A 14,552-nucleotide genomic window follows, 5' to 3' on the forward strand; every position below is an offset into this window, starting at 1 on the left:
AGTCCCCGCACACTCTTGAGTTATCTTCAATACTGAGTTACCTTCAAGACCAAGTAATCTCTTTCAACCTTTCGAAACACACACACGAATAAATGACACAAGCTTATCACTATTACCACTGACTCCTTATTTGTTCTGACTTTTATAGCAAATGTGAGAGAGTTGTGAACATTTTTGACTTTGTATAAGTGGTCAACAACCTGAAAAGGTTGAGAAACACTGCAGTATAGCAATGGCAGATAGGTATTGGGCACGTATGCTTGGCCAATGGCATGTAATTGCAGCCTCTCTCTCCTTGCTGAACCTGTCGGGAAGGTATTTTAAGTATGGGAGGTTAAATTGTGCCTTCAGATTTGCTAGCAATTCCCACTGACTTCAACAGGACTTGCATGTGTGTATCTAAGGATAGAGTTTGTTCCATATAGTGAACCTCTGGGAATCTCCAAGGTAGTTTTTTTCAGCTAGTAGTCTCTGAAAGGATGCCTTTCAGCACTGAGACTGTGATCTCACATGACAAAATCAATACTGTTATAAAGGAATAGCAACATGACAAATAGACCTGTCCCATGAAAGATTCAATTTACAGTGGTCACATAGCACAATGCACCTGTCACATGAAGCATTCTGGGTATAACAGTAACATGACACAATCCACCTGGTTCAGGAAACATTCCAATTAAGAGTGGTGATGCGACTATTCCACCTGCCACACAAAACATTTTGGGTGCAATAGCAACATGACACAATCCACCCATCACACAAAGCATTCCAGTTACAATGGCCACATGCTTTTCTTATTTTCCAGTATGTACTATCTGACCATATTACCTTGGGCTGTCTTATACCCATTTGAGCTGTTGGACTGTAAGTTATTTGGGGCAAGGACTTGGTACATTATCTCTGTGTTATCTATCTATTTATCTGGCCCCCATCATGTAGAATTTGAACAAATATGTACACCCCTACCTTGTAAATATCATGTCTGCTTACAGTGCTATATAACAATAACAGGCAGAATCTACTACATAGGTTACCTGTGGCAATAGCAAACACTTTACTGAAAAAGAATGCCTTTTACTATGTTTATAAAAGCATCTCCTACTTACATGTTTATTGCATACACATTTGGTAATAATCTCTACAAATACACCAAATCAAATACCTCCCTGTGTACTTATCTGGATGACTTCCTGTATTCATATACAAGTTTTTCAAAGTGTCTATATTTAGATAGATGTGGCCTAGGAACTCCAAGGTTCTAATTCTGACTTTGCCACTGACTCACTGTGTGACCTCAGGCAAGTTACTTCACCTCTCTGTGACTCTGTTTCCCCATTTGTAAAGTAGCTCCTAGGCACTTGTAAAGATTAATTATCCAATATTCAGCATGGGGTGTAAAGGAAGGATGTAATTCTTTCACCCTAATTTGCTGTATTACTAAAACCTCTGGCACACAAGAGAGTGTAAGACATGAAATCATCACAGAATGTGTTGCACTGGGAAATCTAAACCTCATAAAAAGAAAAGGCGTACTTGTGGCACCTTAGAGACTAACAAATTTATTAGAGCATAAGCTTTCGTGAGCTACAGCTCACTTCATCGGATGCATTTGGTGGAAAAAACAGAGGAGAGATTTATATACACACATACAGAGAACATGAAACAATGGGTTTATCATACACACTGTAAGGAGAGTGATCACTTAAGATAAGCCATCACCAACAGCAGGGGGGGGAAGGAGGAAAACCTTTCATGGTGACAAGCAGGTAGGCTAATTCCAGCAGTTAACAAGAATATCAGAGGAACAGTGGGGGGTGGGGTGGGAGGGAGAAATACCACGGGGAAATAGTTTTACTTTGTGTAATGACTCATCCATTCCCAGTCTCTATTCAAGCCTAAGTTAATTGTATCCAGTTTGCAAATTAATTCCAATTCAGCAGTCTCTCGTTGGAGTCTGTTTTTGAAGCTTTTTTGTTGAAGGATAGCCACTCTTAGGTCTGTGATCGAGTGACCAGAGAGATTGAAGTGTTCTCCAACTGGTTTTTGAATGTTATAATTCTTGACGTCTGATTTGTGTCCATTCATTCTTTTACGTAGAGACTGTCCAGTTTGGCCAATGTACATGGCAGAGGGGCATTGCTGGCACATGATGGCATATATCACATTGGTAGATGCGCAGGTGAATGAGCCTCTGATAGTGTGGCTGATGTGATTAGGCCCTATGATGGTATCCCCTGAATAGATATGTGGACAGAGTTGGCAACGGGCTTTGTTGCAAGGATAGGTTCCTGGGTTAGTGGTTCTGTTGTGTGGTGTGTGGTTGCTTATTTCCCCATGGTATTTCTCCCTCCCACCCCACCCCCCACTGTTCCTCTGATATTCTTGTTAACTGCTGGAATTAGCCTACCTGCTTGTCACCATGAAAGGTTTTCCTCCTTCCCCCCCCTGCTGTTGGTGATGGCTTATCTTAAGTGATCACTCTCCTTACAGTGTGTATGATAAACCCATTGTTTCATGTTCTCTGTGTGTGTGTATATAAATCTCTCCTCTGTTTTTTCCACCAAATGCATCCGATGAAGTGAGCTGTAGCTCACGAAAGCTTATGCTCTAATAAATTTGTTAGTCTCTAAGGTGCCACAAGTACTCCTTTTCTTTTTGGGAATACAGACTAACACGGCTGCTACTCTGAAACCTAAACCTCATAATTTCACTATATGCTGATGATAGACTCTTACATGTTAAATGCTCTCTTTTAGATACTACACATACTCCTAAAAATCATTTACTCCAGTCAGTTGTGACTCTTCTATGTAAATGTGTCTTAAAAACCTTTGGAGAGACTTCTACTGAGATGAATGTCAGGTAAGTATAAATGTTTGGGTATTTGGTTTGCTCAGAGAAATGTAGAGTTGACAGGCAAGATCTTCAAAAGAAGGAGCCTAAATTTATGTTTCTAAGTCCATATTTAGGGTCCTGAATAAGTGGCCTGATTTTGATACACTGAGCAGCCAGCAGCTCCCCTTAGGAAAGTATGCTCTTTCCCCTTTCTATCAGCTAATAATCGCTTCCTCACCCTATCACGCTCTCATTACATTAACAGAAACATGAATAAAAGATCTGACATGAGATAAGGTGATTAGAACCGCTGTCAATATTTGGTGTCAAGTGCTCAAGCATTATACATTATTAATAATATAATACAATTTTCTCAAATTTTCCAGGGAAATTTTTTTAGACAGTGGAAAGATTTTAGGATTCAAATTTTGTCAATGTAATGTTATTGGAGAACAATTTAATATCCCCAAAACTCACTTCTTTAAGTTCTTACTGTTAGGACATTTCCTAGAAGAAGAAACTAAACTGAGAATGTCTGATGTGCCAAATTTACAAGTAGATTTTGGAGTAGATACTCTCCAGAGTAACCATCACCCAGCAGTAATTCATTTCTGATAGGGAAACATTAAGGGTTAGGATGAAAAAATATTAAGTGAGTGAGGGATTTAAGAACAGTATATACTTATGACAAGTGGTCAGATACTGTGAACAAGTCCAGAGAGCTTCCATGAATAAAGGATACGTGTATTAACAGAACATATGACACAAGCAATAAAGGTCGCAATGAGAAATGTAACAAGCATTGGAAGGGAGGATATTCTGTTATTATTAGTATCCATACAGCAGGATAGATGGTCATGACTTTTACGGACAAATCAGGAAGACAGGAACTGAGGTGTACAGGGTTGTAAGGAGCCCCTATGAGGTACTCAGAACTCTCACTGCTATAGAAGTCAATTGGAATTGAGGGCACTGTATACCTTGCAATAAGTACTGAACACCACACTAGCCCAGACCCTAAAACCTTATGTCCACAGGCATTTCACTTAAATCTGCCATTGTTGTAGCCCAGTGTAGATCCATTGATGGTAGCCACACTGAAAGCACTAGTGCAGACCACTAGCTCTGCATTCATACAGCAAGCAGGGATTAGACAATACGGTGGTGAAAAGGCAGGTGATGAACCTACAGTAGGTTCCACCAGTGGAATTGCATAAGTGGTAACGCAACACTGGAAGATTTTTAAGAAATATGCTAGTGAGGTCACAGCTTCCATTAGCCAAAATGAATCAAAGGATGACAAATAAAGGATTGCATCGGGAGAAAACTAGACGACTCCAGAGTTACAAACATAAGAGATCTTGTGTTCATATCTTGTTGGTTCCTCCTTTTTTTTTTTTTTTTTAGAAAGTTAAAATATTATAATGTTAGTTTGAGGAAGTCAGTCAGAGGGTAGAGGTGGTGGAATTGAGATTAGCACTGGAAAGCTAGTCAAGAGAAGTGAGTCGTGAGGGAGGAATTTGGAGGAGAGGAGTGTGGTTTCATTGAGAAGAGTTAAATCTTTTTATAGCTGGTGCTGAATATTCCTAATATTCACAATCCACAAGCTTGTCTCCTCCTTCTCGGTGGGTTAGGCTAAACATCCAGGGAAGTTCTTGAGAAGCTATTCAGTGATGTATTGAAGCAAAGGATTGCAGCCATCTGAAGGAAGGTGGATTAGTGTGTTCTGGAGGAAAAAAAATGAAAATGAGCAGAATTAGTCCAGTCTTTGGATAAAATATTTAGCATGTGCCCAGACATGGGCTAACTGTCGGCCAACATCTTTGTAATCCTCAGAATTTTGTAGATTCAGACTGTGTTATAGAACTAGGGTCCAGAATTGGACCCTTAACCTGCACTCCCTGTTTAAGGCCAGATCTTAACTGTGGAATGCCCCTAAACTGTAGCTTCATGCTATCTAGCATTGCCTGAGTATCTAGTTGTAGTTTTTTGTAGAGATCTATTTTAAAGTTAATAAACAATGTATACAAACAATAATTATTTAGTATTTGTAAAGTGAATATTATAATGAGAAGTGCATTATAAATGCAGGCACCATTGAGAATTTAAGAGATTTACAGCCAAAAGCACCAACTGAAGGTCCAATACCATGTCATGAATTGGAATTCAAGATACAACAGGAACTGGTCCATTATATTGAGATAAGATTAGATTTAGATGGACTTTTCTGCTGATTCTTCTATTAAAACATTGAATATGTTCTAATATGCTATGACATTCCAGGGTGCAATCCAGACCAGTGGGAGGCTGTCACCATCTGCCCTGTAACCTGTGGTGCCTCACAATGCTTTACTGCAGTAGATCCCACCTGGGTAGCTCATAAACAGCCTGCCAGCATGCAGGTAATACCCTGAGTGTCTATCTATAGTGCAGCCTGTCAATACATGGCTCGTCACACTCTGGCTTTCACCAGTCTTGGTTACCACCTGCAGGATGACCCCAACACGTTCCCAGTCCTGGATTTTCCCCAAAAAACATATGTTCTGCACTGTCCAGACTTGCGGTGGACAGAGCATATATATTCTGTCTCTTGCCCCTCTACAGGGATCAAGATACAACTTGCTCTTTTAAATGAACTTACCTACACAGTTCACAACACTGGAATTGTTTTGATTAAAGAATAAAATAAGTTTATTTAACAAAAGAAGATAAGATTTTAAGTGAGTACAAGTAATGAGGCTTTGAGGTCAGAAACAGTTACAAGAAAAGTAAAGATAAAATACTTCCTATTACTAAACTTAACAAACTAGACTTGAGTCAGGGTGGAATTCTTACCACAAGTTTTTCAGTAGCACTGATGACCAAATTTTAGGTCTGGATCTATTCCCAAGATCCAACAGTTGTTTCTTTTGTCTTCTTAGTAGCAAAAAGAGAAATGGACAGGGAGAGATAACTCAGGGTGTTTTTGCCCCTCACTTTTATAGTTCAGTCACCCTTTGAAATGCATTTTCCTGAGCGTGACCCCTAGATAAAATTTTTTTCAGCTGAGAGCAAGGAGATATGGAGTCTGGTGGGAGAAGAGGTGTCATGCAGTTGTTGTTCACCTCTGTTTGCTAAGCTGCAGATCTGTTTGTCTCTTGCCTTATCCCCCTTCAATGCCAAAGAATGGCCACTTGATAGGTGACGGCCCATAAGCTGTGACAACATCCGACTAGACAAACTTGTCCTTTGTCTTTGAGAAACAGGTGTACATACTTCCCAGACTTGTCTGGTAAACATACTTCAGTCGTGATTTCATCTTATGTTCATAACTTTATATGTAATGTTGTTACATACATTTTGCCATATTATTGACCAACAAGTTATCAGTTTTCAAATTATACTTTACAAGGCATATTTTGTACAAAGATTAGTGTGCAGGGTGTGAATACAGGGTGCATTCCATCACACATGCAGTCCTCCAAGAAAAAATAGCACATTGTCTGGTTTACATAAATTGGATTGTATTGATACATTTACTCTTATTTGCATTGCTAAAATGGAGAGAATGAACTATCTTGTATAGCATGACAAAGGAGAAGCCATACTGAAACAAAAGGCATGGAAGGAGGCATAATAAGGGATCTCACGTACTATTATATTTAGTTGGAGTAGGCAGGTTGGATTGTTTGTCACATGAGGAACAGGACAAAGGTGGGGGAATTCTTATTTCCTAATGTGGAGGGATTAGTGTATGGAGTGTGTTGATGTGTGAAATTGACAACCAGATGTCAGGCAATTATTAAAAGGGACACAAATCCACTAACCCCTGTGAGACCACTGATTTCCCCAGTAACATTTTTACCTGGAAACAACTGAAATTTGGTTTCAAAATGATTCACTTTTTAAGGTTTTGATTTTGTTCAACCAAACTGGTCTGTCAAGAAACACTGACTTCCTAATAGGCTATGAAAACTATTTGTGCTGGCCAGTCACCTTATCAGGATTTCCACTGCATTGCACTTTTTATTTTAGCCTACACTTGTTTTCATTTTCATTGATAAGTGTGTCAATATGATGCACATAGAATAATCATGAGGCTTCAATCCATACCTGCATCTGACTTCATAGTTGCATCTTCTTTGATTTTTCTATCTTTCAATTTAACTATGATGTTTGCAACAAGCTGTGGCCCTTACATATACAGCTCCATATCTTGCTCAATGACAAAATTCCCATTCACTTCAATGGGAGCAGGATTGGGCCATGTTAGTCTGATGAGAGACAGCATTACCTGCAGGGATTAGCAAAATACGATATGAGAATATTGCATGGCACAGCTGCTGATCGTGCAAAGGAAGAAATAAAGCAACATCCCAGCCTTGTGTTAGGTTTTCTCTAACTAACGATGCATAAGAAAAAATCCCATTTAAAATAAACGTGTTGCACTTTTGCCAGAACCCTTGTGCTCCACAGAAGGCAGAATTTTCAGACACTGAATCTGGTTCCTCTGAGTACTGTACAAAAAAAAAGGAACCTTTAGAACTGGACAGAGCAGCACCTTATAGCCTGTCAGTAATGTCTGTTCTTTGCACACCCAGCATTTTATGGTCTTTTTTCAGGAAACATACAGGTGGAGAAGTTGAATGCTGTGCCCCAGTTTAATGTTGTAGCTACTGCATGTCTGGACTCTCTGGTAATTCGGCTGCACAGAGAGGATGATACGAGTACCACGGCCAAAGCAATGATGCACCTTCATGCTTTCTGTCCTTGAGCTTTTTCCGAAGTCTTTCTTGTTTTGTTCAATGAAGCATCATCATAATAAACAACACATTGTCCAGCACTTTCCATCCAATAATCTCAACGCAGTTTATGAGCATTAATAAATTAAACAACACAATCCCCCTGTGTGAAGGGTCAGTATAATTAATACCATTCAATAGATGGAGAAATTGAGGCACAGAGGAGGTGAAGATCTTGCACAATTTCACACGTTAGGGATAGAACCTAGTGTCTTGACTCCCCATCCTCTGCTCTAAAAAGCTGATCCAGCTCCTATTGCAGTCAACATTAAGACTTGCATAAACTGCAGTGGGCTAAATCAGGCTCTGAGATCCCATTCTCACATAAACCTAGATCTGAGCCTATATAGAGAACTACATACAAATGATGAGAGATGGGATGTAATGAAAAGCAAGTGATCACAGTGACATTTTGCACATATCTTGTTAGTTGTATGATTTTTGTTTGGATGAGATTTTGAGGGGGATAATTCTCAATTACCCAACTTGTTCACACTTCCCTGAAGGGAGAACTAGGATTTATAGACCTTTTGAAAAAAGGGAGATTTGAGGGGACTGAATGTGGTTGCATGCAGGCTTGGAGGAGTTTCAGTAGTTGGGGGCCCCAGTGGAGGAAAACCCAGAGCTGAGGAGGGTGGGAGATAAGCATAATGATGAGAGATGGTCATGTGGCTTGGGTGGAATGGAAGGGGTAAAAAGGGAGCAAAAAGAGCAAGTGATAGAATGAGGGGCATGCAGTGTATTATCGCAGAATATAACTGTATTGCTGATGCATACGTGAGACTTTCAAAGAACTGTATAAACATTAGCTAATTAACAGTGTGGATTTATCTATTTTATCCATCGTATCTGTCCTTATCCATCTTTTCTATCCCACTTATCTGCCTGGTCACTCATCTATCCAGGTAGGATGACCAGACAGCAAGGGTAAAAAATCGGGACAGGGTGGGGGGTAATAGGAGCCTAAACCATGATATTTCTAGTGTGCCCTTAACCACAATGACTAAAAGCTTGGTTACATGGGGAAATTCACCAGTGCACTGGTACTGCCCTAGTTACGCAGTGTAACTCCCCCTGGGCAGACACATTTCGGGGTGCAGCCACGTGAGCAGGGATACCACTATAGCTATGTTTCAGAGTAGCAGCCGTGTTAGTCTATATTCGCAAAAAGAAAAGGAGTACTTGTGGCACCTTAGAGACTAACAAATTTATTAGAGCATAAGCTTTCGTGAGCTACAGCTCACTTCATCGGATGGTGGTGTGACTGCACCCCTCTAGCTGTGCGCTCAGTTTCCCCCAGGCCCTTGCAAAAGTTGCAGTGGTTTCTCTTCCCGGAGGGCCAAACCCCCCCACCGCCCTAAAACGGACGAGGAACCCCGTGCCGGGCAGGGCTGCCACAGCAGGCTGAGCCGTGCGGGTCACTGGGCCAGGAACGTGCCCTCGGGCGGGCTGCTCCTGGGCACCGCGGGAACCCACGTGCCACCCGCCGAGGGCCCAGGCCCCAGGATGTGCACGTGACACGGCGAGGGCGGGGCTGACTCCGACGCTCCGCTCAAGGGCCTGGAATCCAAGATGGCCACCCAGGTGACGCCAAGACGACCGTGCTTGGACATGTGACGCGGGTCCAGGAGGCGACTGCCCCACGGCCTATCCCGAGCGTGCTGACGTCGCAGCGCTGGATGGTCCCGTGACCGGAAGCTGGCCAGGGAGAGGCGGAAGTGAAAGCGGAGAGGCTGTTGGCCCCATTAAAGCGGAGCCGAAGGGAGCAGAGGGGGAAGCGAGGCTTGGAGCAGGTGTCGTGAGGATATTGAGTGCGGTGAGTTGGCGGGGCCTAGGATCGTGGCCTACTGTCGGCTTCCCCCCTCGCTCCCAGTGGGGCTTTGTGCGGGGGGGCCTCTTGGGAGGGGCTGGCGGGGAGGCAGCGACCTCTCGCCGGGGTTTGTGTTGGGGGCAGTGTGTTGCTGGCGCCGGGAACGTAGGCCCGGCGCTGCGAGCGAAGGAGGTAGCGGAGCTCGCTTTCCCGAATCGGGGAGGGGGGCAGCTGCTCTCTTCTTTTCTCCCCCCCCCCCCCGGTCTTCTGAGCCTCGGGGAAGGCAGCCGGCTCCACCCTACCCTCTCTGAGAAGGGAGAGGCAGTAGGTCCCAGTATCTAGGGCTAAAGCGAGAGTAGGGGCTCTGGGAGGCGGTGGCAGCGGGGCTCCTCCCTTGTTGGAGTAGGAGGGGGAGCGGGCCTGTGAGGGGGGCTTTCTCTTCCCAGCTGCGGGGACTAAATGGGTGGGAGCTGATGGACTCGGAAGCTCATTCCTTTGTGTCTCATGCTGTGCTAGAGGAAGGGGCTCTTTCCTGATAGTGGGATTTGCGTGATTGAGAACTCATTGAGCTCGGCGTTGTGGGGCTGACAGAAGTGGTGTGTGTATAAGGACTGAGACGGGCTTAGGAATTTCTTTCTTTTTTCCCTCAGTCCTCCTGTATAACAATGAAGCTTTCTTAATGCTTCAGAATCACTAATAAGAAAACTGATGTTTTGGATACAAACCTTTCCTGATCAATGTGGAAGCTGTAGCTAAGTTTAGCTCTTCTTTTTTGGGGAAGAGGCTATCTCTCCAGCCTTTCTAGCTGTCTGTATTCATATGTATTGTGGTCTACATGAAAATCAGTGAGCTCAATTAGGATTGAGGATGAAATTTATGATAGGAAAGGTGTGTTCTTTCCTTTTTTACCTCTTTGGTCACAAATAGCTACCATATCTTGTGGTCAGATTCCTGCCAAGACTCTGGAGAGAGAAAGGGGACAGCTAGAGGCTAAGAATATGTGATCTTTATTTTCATAAAGAAATGCTATAATTTGCTTGGAATATTACTCAGTGGACATTCTTACTAGCAGACTGCCCTTGTTATAATTAACAGGACAACACAGCCAGCTGAATAGGCTGGCAGTTATTGTGCAAGTAACTCCTTTGCATGTGTAAGGACTGAGTCAATGATGGAAAGAATTAAACTAGATGCTAAAGTGCTGTAGGCTGTAATAGTATCTTATGGGGGTAAATTAAGCATGATGCAATGTTTAACTTTTTTTAAATATATAGAAGCTAAGTTAATGAGGGACTTGGGTAGTTATTCATAACTAACTACTAGCCTAATGTATTGGTTTAGCTGTATCTTAAAACAAGCTCTGATCATACTGAGGTGTTACTAGCTTTTTAGCTCTAAGCTAGTTGGAGAGGTGGGGGTGTGTGCGCACACACGTCTCAAACTCTTTAAGACAAAGTGCCTTGGTAGGACGTAAAAACTTGAGTCAAACAAAGGCCAGCATGTTTAACTTTCTCCCTTGCGTAACTTTTTGAAAACTTTTCCTGGGGGAACAAAGCTGCTATAACATAAGGGACTGTGTGTGCAAACATGTAAACTGAAAACACAAGGTGTCACAAATTGCTCCCAAACAAGAAGGAAGTTTACTTTTGTACAAGAGTTATAAGGGTTAAAGACTTAAGTAAGACTAAAATATCAGTTTTTTTCGTGTCACTAACAACTCTACTGCAATAACATGTCTAGTAGTGAACTGCTACCAAACACTAACTCCTCTTCTGTGCTATGCAAATGGCAAGTCAAAATCTTACCTGATAAAGAAACATAACCCAGCCCATTCTAGTAGAATATCTGAATTCATTTGTCAGGTTATGACTGAGTAAGTTTTTAGAACTAGGAGTCTTGGTGTTTTTGTGGATACAGACTAACACGGCTACCCCCGATACTTAACATAGAACTCTTGTTTACAGCCAAGAAAGCTAGTATTTGATTAAATACTTTACATTTCAGCTTGGCCTCTGCACTTTAAGCATGGCTGTCTGGAGTGTACTAACTCTTGTTTATAATCTGTTGGAGTGAAGTTTGGTTGAAGTAGGTAGACTACTGTGTATTCACCATTTAAATCAGTAGTTCTGTCATGCCCTCATAGGAAGAACGCATATTCTGTCTTTCCCTTGTGACTTCAGCAGCTGACTAAACACATGACTTGCTATCAACAAACTAATAATACTTTGTCTAGATTTGGTGGATAAAGTTCAGAATGCAAAGTAATAAAGTATAATGCTTAGGCACTTAAAATGTAATCCCAAACTTCTCTTCCACATGCACTGTTATAGTCTAATGCCATTCCAGATTTCTAGTGCAGATAGGTACAAGATTGGATTAAGTTGTAAAGCCATGCGATCTTTTGCTTTGTCAACAAGTAATCTACAGCAACTGCAGAATCTAATATATGAAGATCTTCAGAAACTGTAATCAATTAGGATGATCAAGAAACGCTTGTTGCTCTTAAAGTACAATATAACAAATTGTTCCTTCTAGCGTACTAATCTACAAAGATGCTTAAGGCAGAACACTAGATATTGTGAAGCAGGGCTTAAAACACACACTCGAATGTAATTGGTCACACTGGAACAGCTCTGAAATAAAAATCTAACTAGATTTGCCATAGCTGAGTTTTTTGGGTTTTTTTTTCTTTGGTAAGTCAAAGTGGGTTCTGTAGCTCAATGCCTATTTGCCTTTGGACCATACTCAAATGTCCAAGGACAAAAGTGCTATTGGACTCTGAACTTCCGTAGCAATTTTTATTACAAGTTTTATGCTGAAGATTACATCTTCTGTGTGGACATCTCATGTGACTTACCTGTCAGGAACAAATTTATGGGCAAAACTTCTTTGGGGAGAGCTCATAGCTTCAGTTTCTAACTTGTATTAGACTATCTTTGCCTCTTCCTAGAAAATTAACAGTTGTTGCAGAATATTTGCAAATGTTCTTACTGTCATGCTGTGAAACTTTACCTGTCCAAAGGTAAGACACTATAAAATGCAATTATGTGTGGTGTACACAAGACTGCCTACTTAACTGCTGTTGGAGGTGGTTCTGATAGACGCAAATTATTTTGATTAGGTAGCAGACAAAGCCTAGCCTAAAACTAAAGATTAAGGAATAAGGATAGGGTGTCACCATACTACTAAGATGCATGGGGGGCGGGGGGGGAACTACTGATCCTCTAGAATGGTGGTGGATTGCTGCGTAGCAGGATGCCAAGAAAATTTAGCCTATAGTCAGAAAGCCCAATCTATACAAAAGTGCACCAGTTTAATTTAAACTATTTTGACAGGTTTCAGAGTAGCAGCCGTGTTAGTCTGTATTCGCAAAAAGAAAAGGAGTACTTGTGGCACCTTAGAGACTAACAAATTTATTAGAGCATAAGCTTTTGTGAGCTACAGCTCACTTCATCAGATGCATCCGATGAAGTGAGCTGTAGCTCACGAAAGCTTATGCTCTAATAAATTTGTTAGTCTCTAAGGTGCCTCAAGTACTCCTTTTCTTTGAACTATATTTTGAAATCTGCTAAAAGGTGCAGGTTTTTGTAGAGGAAAACAGAACTAGTCTACACTTAATTTTAAAGTCCAACATAGCTATGCTGGTTATATTCTCCACCCTCCTCCCCACCCCCCCATCATACCCCAGGCTGATAGAGCTATGGTGATCCTACCTCCAGGGTAGACACAGATGATGATGCCTCCACTAACCTAACTACTTTTGCTCAAGGATGGTGTTTTTACACCAACTGGAAAAACCCCCTTTCAGTCAGCATAGATAGCTATGCTGCCGTAATATAGACAGTCTATGCTGGCATAGTTTCTGTAGAACAGACATATCTTTACTCTCTAACCTACAGTATAGACTCTGGTCTAGCTCTGGCTTTTTTGCCCAAACTTGGTGTTTATCACTGGGTCCCATTACCAGTGGTAGAATTCTTTCCTAGTGTCAAAAATCTCTGGGCTGTGACTGGCAGAAAGTAACACTCTTCCACCTCTCCCTAAAAAGCTTGCTTTCATTATGCAGCCAAAGTTCAGTATTCTGTACCAAGGAAAGCATGGTGCAGACAAACACTGGAGCAGTTGCAGTTCAGGTACAAGACTCTGAATTGGCATGACTGGCAGAAGCCATAGAGCATTAATGGCTGTGCACAATAGACAACCTAGCATGCATTTCAGTGGTGATGTTAGTCTTCAGGCGCTGGCTTTACAGTTAAAAACTGCCCTAATCTAGCTGTCCAAAGGCAAAACTTCATGAGGAACAGGCATTTCACATATGAAGAATATGCTACTTGTAAAAACATTCTGACTTCTATTCCAACACAACAATATATTGGCAATCACTACTGTCAACTGTTTTGTTAGTGCTTGCTTTCTATCTGTGATCTTCTAAAACAATGATCTTAGTCACCCGCCTCTGTCAAGGCTAAACTTAATTTTTTCCCTCTTTAGAGAATAGGGCTCACTAACCATTTTCAATTAGCTTGGTCAACTTAAAGACCTTGTCTCTGTCTGGTTCTGGTAATTGCATAGTTAAAACTGACACAGTTGATAAAATACTATTTCTTGCAGCTAAATGCTGGAATAGGGCATCTTTAAACCGTTGGAAGCATGGCTTATTGGAAGCATAGAGGAACTACATTTCTAACCTCTGGCTAAGAAAACCTAGTCAAGACAACATACAAGCACAGGAACCAATATCTTTCTAAGAAACAGACAGCGTGTTTTTGTCACATGTTGGATTTTCTTCCCTGATGTTCCCTAATTCAGACATCCTTGCTGATCTTGTGCTCCTTTCTTGAGCAAGCGGCTCTTAAGGTTCACTTTGCTGCTACATTTTCGGCTTAGCACAGATCTGCCTCAGTGATGTCATTGTTGCTGTAGGCTTAGTGTTCCTGTGAGACTGCTCTATTGCTTCTACAGCCAGGAATGAAAAGTTCCATGCAAGAGACAAGCTGTTTCTCAAACGGTGCTTTTCCTAATGCATACTTGCAGTGATGGTAAGGAAAGCAAGACTTTGTCAAGGCTACAGAAATGTCAGTTTATAGCTAATCTCATAACCTTGGGTTTTGTCACTGGGGAAACTT

The 14,552-nt window shown here is 41.7% G+C and overlaps 1 protein-coding gene across 3 annotated transcripts in view; it reads left to right on the forward strand.

The window, feature by feature from the left end:
• The first annotated feature begins 9,157 nt into the window (after nt 1-9,157).
• The window catches only part of RAB7A (RAB7A, member RAS oncogene family), a 32,003-nt gene continuing 26,608 nt past the window's right edge, over nt 9,158-14,552 (forward strand). The window contains exon 1 of one of the 3 annotated variants that reach the window (XM_038411199.2): nt 9,158-9,432. The gene's annotated coding sequence lies outside the window, so the exon portion shown is untranslated. The remainder of the gene's footprint in view (nt 9,433-14,552) is intronic. The other 2 variants (XM_043518517.1, XM_043518518.1) reach the window with 2 other exon arrangements.

The sequence above is a fragment of the Dermochelys coriacea genome, chromosome 7 (genome assembly GCF_009764565.3).
Source record: "Dermochelys coriacea isolate rDerCor1 chromosome 7, rDerCor1.pri.v4, whole genome shotgun sequence".
NCBI lineage: Eukaryota > Metazoa > Chordata > Testudines > Dermochelyidae > Dermochelys > Dermochelys coriacea.